The 13,156-nt window shown below is 46.7% G+C and overlaps 1 protein-coding gene across 2 annotated transcripts in view; it reads left to right on the top strand.

Annotated features, from left to right (window-relative positions):
* Positions 1-13,156, top strand: part of LOC121496111 (cytochrome P450 4F22) — a 69,838-nt gene that overhangs the window by 18,053 nt on the left and 38,629 nt on the right. Inside the window, exon 1 of one of the 2 annotated variants that reach the window (XM_041764387.1) lies at positions 110-197. The exons of the other annotated variant lie outside the window; for it this stretch is intronic. The gene's annotated coding sequence lies outside the window, so the exon portion shown is untranslated. Of the gene's footprint in view, positions 1-109; positions 198-13,156 lie in introns of those variants that run through there. 2 annotated transcript variants of the gene reach the window in all.

Below are 13,156 nucleotides of genomic sequence, written 5' to 3' on the forward strand. Positions count from 1 at the left end.
GCTGAGGTCAAGGGTCAGCAAGCCAGGCCCATCCCAGGAGGAGCCTGGAGCCCAAGTAGTTTACACTCCAACAACTCTGCCCATTCCCAAGAGAGGTAGACTGAGGCCAGTCCAGCAAGCCCTACTCACTTCCTGTGATTATTATTCTGGAGCTGCAGCTGGCCACCAGAGGGGACTCTCACCTGCCTGCCCAACTGGTAAGACCGGCTGTGCTGGTGGAGAAGAGAGAAGGAAAGACCTTGTGTTGGGACTGCCTCTTGCCTTCTTTGCTGCCAGCATCTCAATCTCAGGCAAAGGGTGGGTGCAAGGGCTAGGGATTGTTTTTGATGAAGCCTGCTCTGAGCCCCTGGGATCAGGAGCTATCACCTCTTACCCAGTTCCAGGTCCTGGGCCCAAGCATCCAAAGGTAGCGGGGGAGCAGGGATGGGGTTGGAGCATTCAGGACCCTGGCTTTGTCCCAGAAGCTGGCTTCTGGGCTCACCTGGGTTGACAGTGAGGGGTCCTCCTCTTTTCTGGTGCAGTGTGGGTGGCTGAGTCCTGTACTGATGAACCTGCCTCCCCTTTATCCCAGTGTCAGGTGGGATGGGCTCCAAGTGGTTGGGGCTGCGGTGTGAATTGCTTCATTGTGGGCCTCCCACCCCGAAACCAGCCTGGGGAGTTTCCAGGAGGCCCACCAGGCTGAGGACTCAGCATGGGGCGGACCCTGGGCGGGCCTGGGAATGCCCAGGCTGAGCCAGACCTGGGATTCCCCAGGGGGAAGGGGGGGGCTTCTGCAGATATAGAGTATCCTCTCTCTGGGGACCCAGCATCACACAGTGGGGGCTCAGGAAGTAAGGTGCCCTGGGAGGGAGGGGATGGAGGCCACTCCCCAGGGGATTCCAATGAAATCTCTGTGTCCCAGTTTCCAAGGATTTGGGGAAAGGGGCGGGGAAGAGGGGGCAGGGAGAGAAGGTGGCTCTGCCTGGTAAAACCACATGGAGGATTTGGACTGCGTGTCTACCTGGTGGGAGGGCTGAGTGAGGAGAGGAAGGCATTCACCTAGGGTGTAAAATTGAAGGTGTTGCTGAACATCTGTCATCAAGTCATATATATATATATTTTAAAGTCATATATATATTTTTTAATTTTTTAAAAATTTGTATTTACTTATGATAGTCACAGAGAGAGAGAGAGAGAGAGAGAGAGAGAGAGGCAGAGACACAGGCAGAGGGAGAAGCAGGCTCCATGCACCGGGAGCCTGATGTGGGATTCGATCCCGGGTCTCCAGGATCGCGCCCTGGGCCAAAGGCAGGCGCCAAACTGCTGCGCCACCCAGGGATCCCAAGTCATATATTTTAAAAAGATTTTACTTATTTATTCATGAGAGACACAGACACACACACACACACACACACACACACACACACAGAGAGAGAGAGAGAGAGAGAGAGAGACCCAGGCAGAGGGAGAAGCAGGCTCCATGCAGGGAGCCCTACGCAGGACTCGATCCCGGGTCTCCAGGACATGTCCTGAGCAGGTCCTAAAGGCAGGCGCTAAACCGTTGAGCCACCCAGGGATCCCCCATCAAGTCATATTTTAATGTGATATTTTAAAAGACCAAAGTGGATGCAAAAAAAAAAAAATCCATGTTAAACAAAATACCAACGGTTTAGAGAAAGACAGGATCAAGAACAGCCCAGTGCTGAGGCATACTAGTGTCAGAGGTGAAAGTTAAAATCAGGAATTGTGATCCTGCCTTTGTCTCCTTTGCTTTACCGCTAGTGCTCCCAAAATGGGGTGGCTAAGGAGATCCCCACCTAGTGTCCACCTAGCAATGACTTTGCCTTGGCGTATGGATGCTGGGTTTGTCTCTCTCCGATTGTAGCCTCAGGGGACCCTTCTGGCTTTATGTCACCATCCATTTATGCTCATTTTACCCAGCAGGAAAGTAAGCTCAGAGGGGTTAAGTAACTTGCTCAAGGTCACATAGCTGAAACCTGGGGAGTACTCCACTATTCTGTGTCTGGGTCAAGGTCAGAGTAATTCACACTGGGGACCTGTTTGCAGACTTGCTGTGGAGTGACTTCACACCCAAGAATTCCTGGGCCAGCCGGCCAGCCAGCCAGCCAGCCGGCCTTGATTCCCTTTTGAAGCTTGGAATTGGTGGCAGAGGCTAGGTAGAGTCCAAGCTAGAGGCATGTCATGGCTGGCCAGCATTTCCCTCAGAGCCTGTCTGGGATTTGTGTCCTGGGGTAGGACCCTTCCTCCAGGAAGCCTCCCTGATTACCCCTGGTTCCCCCCTTTTCCCATCCTGGCTCTCTGGCCCAAGGTACCTCCCTTTGACTTGGGCCCATTCATACAGGGCTAGGAGTTTCTCTGTCAGGTTCCATCTCCCCCATACTAGGACATGCAGAGTCCTCTTACAGTGCCCAGAAGTACCTGGCACAGGCCAGGGCCCAGGTGGGTAGCAGGGAAGTATTGCTGAGTGCATAAAAAGTCCTGATTGAGGATGTGGGGTCAGTTTGGGATTGGATTCTGAAACACATGAACACGTACACATACACATGCAGGCACCCACACTCCAAAGGGCCTGGGCTGGGCTGGGCCTGGGACTTACAAGAAAGGCTGGGATTCCCGTGACGAATCACCACTCCCTGCCCCTACTTCCCTTATAACTCCTGAGGACCACCTGTCAGGTCAAAGCCCCTCCAGGCTGCAGAGAGACCACTAGTCTCAAGAGAATAGTCATTGTCTGGGGCCTGGGGACAGCTCTAATGGAGGTAGCCTTGATCCAGCCCTGGGCCCTGGATCTGAAGTGAAGGTGGGATCATGGCCAGAGGAAGAGGAAGTTGGGCAAGACTGGGCTTGGGGCCAACTTCAGAGTTAACCATGTTCACTTTGGTAGCAGAAGAATAGTCACGAAGACCCTGATAATAATAATATCTTTAATAATAAAAACTGCGGTATGCAGGGCTTTAAGCTAAGATTTTATATTCCTGCATTTTTTTTTTTTTTTCTTCAGCTCTGGGTTTTGTTAAGAGATGTAGAACAGGAGTCTGCAGACGACAGCCTGTTATGTATACAATGTCTTTTTTTGCTTTTGGGGTTTTTTCAAGGTGAAATCCACTCAATATAAACTGAACCATTTAAAAGTGTATAATTTGGGGCACCTGGGTGGTTCAGTGGTTGAGCATCTGCCTTCGGCTCAGGTCGTGATCCTGGGGCCCTGGGATCGTCGAGTCCCGCATCAGGCTCCCTGAGGGGAGCCTGCTTCTCCCTCTGCCTATGTCTCTGCCTCTCTCTCTGTGTCTCTCATGAATAAATAAATAAAATCTTAAAAAACCCCGAAAGTGTATAATTTTATAGCATGTAGTACATTCATAATGTGCAACCATCACCTCTGTCTGGTTCCAGAACATTTCCATCACCCGGAAATAAAACCCTGTACCCATTAGCAGTCACCATCACTTGTCTCCCAGCTTCTGGGAACCACTGACCTGCTCTCTATCTCTATGTGTTTGCCAGTTTTGGACGTTTCACATACATGGACTCAGATACTATGTGACTTTTGGTGTCTGGCTGCTTTTTCACTCAGGATAACATTTATGAGGCTCATCTGTGTTGTGGCATGAATTGGTACTTCTTATCATGGATCATTCTTTTTTTCTGGCTGAATAATATTCCATTGTAGAGATGTGCCACAATTTGTGTAAATAAACAAAGAAATTTATGTAAGTAAATTACTAGAGCACATCCTCCCCCATTCACTTACGTATTGTCTATGACTGTCCTCATGCTGCAATGGCAGAGTTGGATCTCAGCAGCAGAGACCATCTGACCTGCAAAACCGAAGTATTTAATACATGGCTTCCCCTCCCCCAGCTTTATTGAGATATAAATGACATGTAACATTGTGTAAGTGTAAGTAGTGCAACATGATGATTTGATATGTGTATGTTGCAAAATGTTTACCACAATAAGGTTAGTTAACACATCCCATCACCTCACATAGTTATCTTTTCTTTCTTTCTTTTCCTTTTTTTTTTTTTTTTTTTTTTTGTGTGTGTGTGGTGAGAACTTTTAAGACCTACTCCCTTAGCAACTTTCAAGTGTTACGATCAGTACTGTTAACTAGAGTGACATTGCTGGACATTGGATCCTCAGACCTTACGTATCTTGTAACTAGAAGTTTGTACCCTCTGACCAGCATCTCCCCGTTTCCCCATCCTCAACCCCTGGCAACTACTACTCTGCTTCTATGAGTTCATTTTATTTGTTTTTTTAGTTTCCACACATAAATAAGATCACACAGTCTTTGTCTTTGTCTGGCTTATTTCCCTTAGGATAATGCCCTTAGCTTCCATTCATGCTGTTGCAGGATTTCCTTTTTTTCTATGGCTGAATAATACTCCATTACATATGTATACCACCTTTTAAAAAGTCTATTCATTTACTGAGAGACTCTTAGGTTGTTTCCACTTTTTTTAAAAAAATTTTTATTTATTTATGATAGTCATACAGAGAGAGAGAGAGAGGCAGAGACACAGGCAGAGGGAGAAGCAGGCTCCATGCACAGGGAGCCGGACGTGGGATTCAATCCGGGGTCTCCAGGATCATGCCCTGGGCCAAAGGCAGGCGCCAAACCGCTGCGCCACCCAGGGATCCCTGTTTCCACTTCTTAATGATGGTGAATCATACTGCAGAGAATATGAAGGTGCAGATATCTCTTTGGGATAGTGATTTCATTTCCTTCAAATATATGTGGACTTTCAATAAAAAGTTGAGCTGAGCCATTTAAGCCAAGTCCAAATCCTCACTCTGCTGCTTACTAGCTGGAGTGAGTGGCTTAATCTCTAGCTCTCATTTGTCTCTCTCCAGAATGGGAGAATAGTACCAACCTCATAGGGTTATTTTGGGAGCTAAATGACTGCATAGACCATCCTTGCATGGGGAAATTGGGCAATGAGTAGATTTTTTTGTGCTCACTCAGCCACCGGCCCCAGCCTCCCCAGCAGAGGTCCCAGCCCAGAGGATAATCTATGATGGCTGGAGTCACGTTTCCTGTATGAGTCTGGATTCACAGGCATGTATTATTTCTGTATCTGGGGTATTTGTCTAAGCCAAGGCTTCCCTGCTGGCCTTGCCCTCACAGCAGCCAGCTGGGCTTCAGGGCTGGGCCTTCAGCCAGTCTGGAACCACAGCCAGATCACTGAAGCCAGGTAGACTAGCCCCAGAATTGGTAGAACCCAATTTGGTAAAGGAAAAAGCAAAGTTGTAGTGTGAGTCAATGACCCCACAGCCTCCAGCCAGGGGCTGGCAGGGAGAAGTTGACTTCAGTTGCATCTTTCTAGGAGAATAGAGGTGAGATTTAATCTCTCAACACCTGGTCCTAGAACTGGAGAGGAGGGAGTTTTGTAACTGAGGACATGAGATATTTTAGTGAAATCGTGAGCTCAGCCCTTGGCGGTATGCTAGAGGCCAAGAATGAGTGTGGAGTAAGTGGGGCTAGATGTTGGTACACCCTGGGGAATATTTACTGAGCACCTACGGCTCCTAGCTGTTGTCATCCTGCTATGAGAGAATGACACAGGGCAAAGGGCTTTAACCACTCTTTTCTTTTCTTTTCTTTTTTAAAATATTTTATTTATTTATTCATGAGAGGCACACAGAGAGAAAGAGACAGAGACACAGGCAGAGGGAGAAGCAGGCCCCATGCAGGGAGCCCGATGTGGGACTTGATCCCGGGTCTCCAGGATCAGGTCCTGGGCTGAAGGTGGCGCTAAGCCTCTGGGCCACCGGGGCTGCCCACTATTTTCTAAACAGAAGAAATATATTCAAAAGTAGAGAGAATTATATAGTGAATCTCCATATGTATCCATCATCCAATTGACAGTTATTTTTTCCATAACTGCCACCGACTGCCTCTCTTCTGTGATGTTCTCTGCCATTGGTGATCATTGCCTAGCCCTACTAATCTGCTAGCAGCTACAACAGAGTGGTATTGGGATGATTTATTCCTTCTTTATTTATTAGCTGGAACACGTCTAGAGAGAGAAACAACCTCTCATCTACCATTTGGTTTCCCAGTGATACAATTCACATGGAAAGACAAGATCAAGGCTTGTTATCTTTCCTTCCCTGGTTTTCCGAGTCGTTACTGGGCTCCTTAAAATCCTCCAAGGGTAAATAATGAGATTTCCCTCTCCCCCCATATTTTTACAGATCATGGATTTAAACTATTGAAATGTGTCAATACATTGCTGTTTAAAAAAATTATAATATTCAAACTACTATGTCTTCTTTGGCCAGTGGGAGCCTCTTCACTTTGACTCCTGAGTTCTTTTGACAAGACTGTTTCTTGCTTTATGATGTAACAAGATAATCTTGTATATTTCCTGCCACAAGCCTGGGAAATCAACCATTTCCCCAGGGAGCCCTTCTTTCTTTGATTGGAAAGTGGTACTTAGAGATAGCAATCAAGGTGATAAAGGTGCTCATGGCTGCTGGGTTAGTTGTTGGTTCTAGGACTTTTCATTGGACAGAAATAGGAAATCCCATACCATTTTTTCTTTTTGATTATTTATTTAAAACTTTTTTGAGAGAGTTAGAATGTGGGTGTGAGTGGGGGGAGGGGCAGAGAGGGAGAAAGGGAGAGGGAGAATCCCAAGCAGGCTCCACGTCCCATGCCCCTGCATGGAGCCAGATGTGGGGCTCATCTCATGACCCCTGAGATCATGACCTGAGCCAAAATCAAGAGTCTGGTGCTTAACTGACTGAGCCACCCAGGTGCATCCCCCTATCATTTTAAAAATAAAATACATTGGGGATCCCTGGGTGGCTCAGTGGTTGAATCTGCCTTTGGTCCAGGGTGTGATCCTGGAGTCCTGGGATCGAGTCCTGCATCAGGCTCCCTGCATGGAGCCTGCTTCTCCCTCTGCCTATGTCCCTACCTCTCTCTCTCTCTCTCTCTCTCTCTCTCTCTCTGTGTGTCTCTCATGAATAAATAAATAAAATCTAAAAAAAAATACGTCATGAATTTATGCTGATACTTCCAATTCTTATTCAGAATTACATGGTTCTTACTTAAACTGATCGACCTTATACCTATATTTTCTTTTTCCTCACACTGGAAATCCAAATTCCCAATTTGCTTCATTCCACAATCACGGACATCAATCTTACAATAACATGCCAATGGTGCCTGAAACAATATGATTATTGGAAACTGGTTTAAGCCTTTCTCTCTCTGGTTCTTTTCATCCTTTGGGCATATCCCACTGTGGGTGTGCTATCAAATTACTGTGCTATTTATTAGGTCACTTGAAGTAGTTTCTTTATGCACATTTGTACCATTCACCTGAACTTTTTGATTTTTAAGGAATTTTTTTTAAGAGCAGGAAGTTTTAACTTACAACAGCACCAACAAAAAAAAACACATCTCATGATAAGATTATACATTACTGTGTAACAAGAAACATTACATAACTAGAAAATATCTAAAACGATAGGATTAATATTGTAATTATTATTATTAATTTGTTACGATTGTTGAAAAATTCATCTCATGATTCCACCCTTCTGTTTAAAAATATCTCTGAAATATTGTATTATAACAAATTCAACTTAGAGTAGCTGGGCCTTTCAAATAAGGTAATGTCCCATTACTTTTTTAAATTGTGAAATATACATAATATAAACCTTATTATTTGAACCATTTTATGTGTACAGTTCAGAAGAATTAAGTACATTTACATTGTTATACAACTACCACCATATTTATCCCCAGAACTTTCTCATCTTCCCACACAGAAACTCCGTCCCCACTTAGCATAATATCTTTAAGGTTCATCCATGTTGTCCTGGGTCAGATGTTTTCCTTTTTTTTTTTTTTTTGAGAGACCAAGAGAGAGGGAGAGGGAGAGAGAGAATCCCATGCATGTTCCATGCCTAGCCTGGAACCAAGATCATGACCTGAGCCAAAATCAAGAGTTGTATGCTTTACCAACTGAGCCACTCAGACGTCCCTGTTTTTTTCCTTTTCAGGCTGAACAAAATTCCATCATATAGATAGACCGCATTTTGTTTATCCATTCATTTGTTGATGGACATTTGGGTTGTTTCCTCTTTGGGCTTTTTTTTTTTAAGATTTTATTTATTTATTCATGGGAGACACACACACACACACACACACAGAGAGAGAGAGAGAGAGAGAGAGAGGCAGATACAGGCAGAGGGAGAAGCAGGCTCCATGCAGGGAGCCCGACGTGGGACTTGATCCGGGGTCTCCAGGATCACACCCTGGGCTGAAGGCGGTGCTAAACCGCTGAGCCACCCAGGCTGCCCCCTCTTTGGGCTTATTGTGAATAGTACTGCTGTGAACCTGAGTGGACAAATACTTGTTTGAGTTGAGTTGCTGTTTTCTTTTCTTTTGGTATATACCCAGAAGTGGAATTGCTGGATCGTGTGGTAATTATATGTTTAATTTTTTTTTCTTTTTTTTTTATATGTTTAATTTTTTAAGAAATTGCCACACTGTTTGCCATAGTGGTTGCACCATCTTATATTCCCACCAGTGGTTCACAAGGGTTCCAATTTCTCTACATTATTGCCAACATTCATTATTTTCTTTTTTATAATAGCCATCCTAATGGGTGTGAAGTGAGGGAATTATTTTTTGAATTTAATATTACCTTAGAATTATGTAAGATATTTACATGATTCTAAAGTCAAATCTGCAAAACAAGGTATATAGAGAAACATCTAGCTTCTATTCATGTACTTTTCATCATGTTCTTTTCCTCTTCTTTAGGTAATCATTTGTAATTTTTCATGGTCTCTCTATCTCCCACTTCCCTGTTTTTCCACTTTAATATTGTTTCCTGGAGATCTCTTCATGCTAGGATAGAGAGAGATTCCTCATTCCTTTTTACAGCTGCAAAGGACTCCATCATGTAGCTGTGCCTTGGTTTATTCAACCATTTCCTATTGATGGGCTTATGGGCTATTTCCAGTCTTTTGATATTTTAAATAATGCTCTTATGAAAAGCCATGTTCATTTGCCTTTTCTTACTTTTGCAAGGGAATCATTGGGATATATTCCCCTAAATGGATAAATGTGTATATATTTTTGCCAGATATTACCAATTTCTCCTCCCGAGGGCTTATATCTCTTTGCCTTCCCACTAGTAGAGCTTTTTCATTTGATCTGATGGGCTTCTATACGTACTTCAAAACCTATCTCCAAGTATCCTGGTTTTGGGAGGCCTTTCCTTCTCCTCTGGCTTTCTCCTCTTGGCTTTTCTAGCTCTAGGGTTCTTTCTCTGGCTCAGCCCTGACCCTGAGAGGTTGGGAGTATCTGTGTCCAACTCTATATTTTCCAGACCGAGGGCTTCTTGAATGCAGGCTCTAGGCCTGAGTCTTCTCTTCCTAAGGCATCCAGCACAGAACTGGGCACAGAGAGGTGACAATGACAGATTTGCTGTCTGAACAAAGGACAGCCCCTTAGCCCTGGGCCTCCCTTGCTGGCTCCTCCTAGGCCAGGGGAAAAGAACCAGGTCAAGCCGGCCAATACCCTGGCTTCTGCCATCTGCCCTCTCGCTGAGACACCTGTACCCAAGGGTGGTAAACTCCGTGTGGGTGTCTGTCACCTGCATGGCTCCCACGCAGAGGGATGGAAATCTGCTTGAGGTCAGGGAGACCCCATGTCCAGTTCCGACTTCCCTCTCCCTAGGTGGAGCACCTCCCCTCTCTGTGCCTTGATTTCTTCAATCTAAAACAATAATCATGTGTCTATCTCATGGCCTGAGCCAAGGAATCAGTGGTATAAAATCATATCAACTCACTTCCCACCATTGATTTATTTGCTATGTATTTATTATTGCAGTGAAATTCATGTAATGTAAAATTAATCATTTTTATTTTATTTTTAAAAATATTTTATTTATTTATTCATGAGAGACACTGAGAGAGGCAGAGACACAGGTAGAGGGAGAAGTAGGCTCCCTGTGGGAAGCCCGATGCGGGACTCCATCCCAGGACCCTGGGATCACGACCTGAGCCAAAGGCAGATGCTTAAACACTGAGTCACCCAGGCACCCAAATTAATAATTTTAAAAAAGAGAATAGTACAGTGGCATTTAGTATATTTACAGTGTTGTGCAACCATCACCCCTCTCTGGTTCCAGAACATTTTCATCGCCCTGGATGGAAACTCCATGCTGATTATGTAATGACTTCGCATTTCCCCTCCTTTCAGCCCCTGGCAACCACCCTCTGCTTTTTTTGTCTCTAAGAATTACCTATTCTGGACCTTGCTTATAAATGGGATCATACACTATGTGACTTTGGTGATTGGCTTCTTTCATTCAATGTGATGCTCCTGAGATTCATCCATGTTGTAGTGTGTGTCAGGGCTCCAATTCCTTTTTACAGCTGAATAACATTCCATTGTGTGTGTAGGGGGCATTTTGTTTATCCATTCGTGATTTCATGGACATTTCAGGTGTTTCCAGTTTTGGCTATTGTGAATAGTGCTGCTGTGAACATGTGTGTACACATACTTGATACTGTTTTCAATTCTTTGGGGTCTGTACCTAGAAGTGGATTGGCTGGGCCATATGGTACCTCTGTGTTTAACTTTTTAAGGGACCACCAAACACTTTATATCTCTGTTGCCTCACAGAGCCAGTGAAGAGAGAATTCCAACTGAAGAAATCTAAGTCCCCATTTTATAGCCAAGGAAGGGGAGTCTCCCCACACCATTCTGTGCTATTGACCATCAGAATAACCCCTGTCTGCTTAGTGACCCCTGGGTACCAGACACTTGCTAAGGAGGGGATTAGGATTGGGGCACCCCTTTAGGGGCACCTGGGCGGCTCAGTTAGTTAAGCATCTGCCTTCAGCTCAGGTCATGATCCCAGGCTCTTGGGATCAAGCCCCACATTTGGCTCCTTGCTCAGCTGGGAGTCTGCTTCTCCCTCTGTGCCTGCCCCTCTTGTGTTCTGTCTGAAATAAATAAAATCTTAAAAAAAAAAAAAAAAAAAGATTCATAGTCTCTCCAACTCTGGAATCTGACAGATCTGTGTTTAACTCCCAACTTGGGCAAGTTGCTTCTTTCCTCGGAGCCATCATCTCTCTACCTATAAATGATCATAATCCAAGTCCTTCCTTTACTGTGAAGAATCAACATGGTAATGTAGGAGGAGGATGGAACCTATATTATACTTCTGATTTATGATGGATCAAACCAACAAAAAAGTGGTCGCCTGAGACTTGGGTGGGGGGTAAAGTACGTCACTAAAAGTCACAGTTACACAGCAGTTGTGACCGGATCCACCCTACAAGCATTTTTGAGAAGTCTCCTGAAGCTTAACCCTTCTGGAAGCTAGGGAGGAGAGATTCCTAAGGGAGATCCTCTGGGGGTGGGGGCAGTTTGCTGCTCGGTTGCTTTGCTCTTTGGGGAGCTGACTTTTGACAACAGAGAGTCTTGCTGAATCAGCCTGGGGGAGCCTGTGGTCATGAACCACAACTGATTCCCTGGTGGAGGTCACCTCTGCCCCCACCCACTTATTCCTCCTCTCCGTTCTACAGTTTATATCAGCACAGCAAGAGGCAGGGTGACTTCCGGTGCCCCAAACAGGCATGGGCCAGGCACTTCCTTGCTTCCAGGCATAGGTCTTCTCCTTCTGGTCCCTCTGTTGGGGGGCACCCTTAACCCTTCCCTCTTCTTTCTGTAGTGCATATATTAGAACTTTCAGGATCTGGCTTCTAACCCTTCTAATCTCTCCTCAGAGGTCACTTTCAGGTTGGAGCCTCAGGCCCACCTTAAGAGGGAAGGAAGATGAACACTCATTTTACAGTTGAAAAGAAAGAGGCACAGGGATGCTAAGAGATGTACTCCAGGCCTTAGAGCATCGTGGTGAGTGGGGGACCCAGGCCTAGACACCCACAGGCTTCTTCTAAAGGGACATTCTTATTGGCCAAGGGACAAAAGAGTTGTTTCTGATAGGTAGAGGTATGTGGGGAGCTGCCCAGCCTGATTAGTTGAGGGGTGAGGGGCACGAAGGTGGAGCCTAGTTGTCTCTGAAGCGGGAATGAGGTACCATTTAGTTATACTTCGCAAATCCCATAGCCCTGGGCCCAGGTAGAGGGAGGTGGAGATTAATTCCCCCACCGACTATGGGGAAATGGAGACAGGTGTGTGTGTGGAGGAAGGAGGGGGCTGGGTCCCTGCAGGCAGAGTCCAGGAGTAATCTTGTTCCCTGCCCTGCATCACGCCTCCTCCAGCGTGACCTGACCCCCAGGTCTTCTGGCCCAGGCGGGCAACGTCCTTGCACCTCGGTCCTCCCAGCTCTCTGCTCCCCAGCAGAACTCGCAGGCCACCTCTCTAGCTTTTGAGGACCAGGGCCTCTCCTCTCGCCGCCCGTCTCGATGGGGTGACCTGACGCCCCGGGCCCCTTATTGCGATTATCTCTCGTCTCTTCCCGTTTGGCATCTTCCTTTCCATCCCTTCTTTCCTTCTCCCCTAGCTAGTCTCATTTCTCCGTTGAAAACGGCAGTCCCAGTCCGGATGTGGCCCAGGCCCAAACCCTTGGCGTCGCCCCTGACTTTCCCCCTTCTCTCACACCGCATCTCAGCGGGGCCCGGCACCTTTCAGCGAACCCCCAGTTCTTTTTTTTTTTTTTTTTTTTTAATTTTATTTATTTATGATAGTCACAGAGAGAGAGAGAGAGGCAGAGACATAGGCAGAGGGAGAAGCAGGCTCCATGCACCGGGAGCCCGACGTGGGATTCGATCCTAGATCTCCAGGATCGCGCCCTGGGCCAAAGGCAGGCGCCAAACCGCTGCGCCACCCAGGGATCCCCGAACCCCCAGTTCTACGCCCTTAGCCCACGCAGGCCCTGCAGCGCGGCTGGGCGGTCCCGAGCCGCGGCCTCCTCCCCCGGCTCCTCCTGCCGCTCTCGCGCCCCCTTCAGGCGGAGCGTTGAATTGCAGCCAGAGGGAGCCGCTCAAATCTAGGCCCGCACCCGCTGCCCCGCCAAGGCAGCCTCCTCCCCTGCTCGTCCTCCCGCGCGGCGCCACCTTCCCCCCAGAGGAAAACCCCAGGCCCTCCCAGTGGCTCATCAGGCCCTGCACGACCTGTCCCGTCACCTTCCAGCCGCTGTCTCCTCCCACTCGC

Source organism: Vulpes lagopus, chromosome 7, assembly GCF_018345385.1.
Source record: "Vulpes lagopus strain Blue_001 chromosome 7, ASM1834538v1, whole genome shotgun sequence".
In the NCBI taxonomy this organism is placed as follows: domain Eukaryota; kingdom Metazoa; phylum Chordata; class Mammalia; order Carnivora; family Canidae; genus Vulpes; species Vulpes lagopus.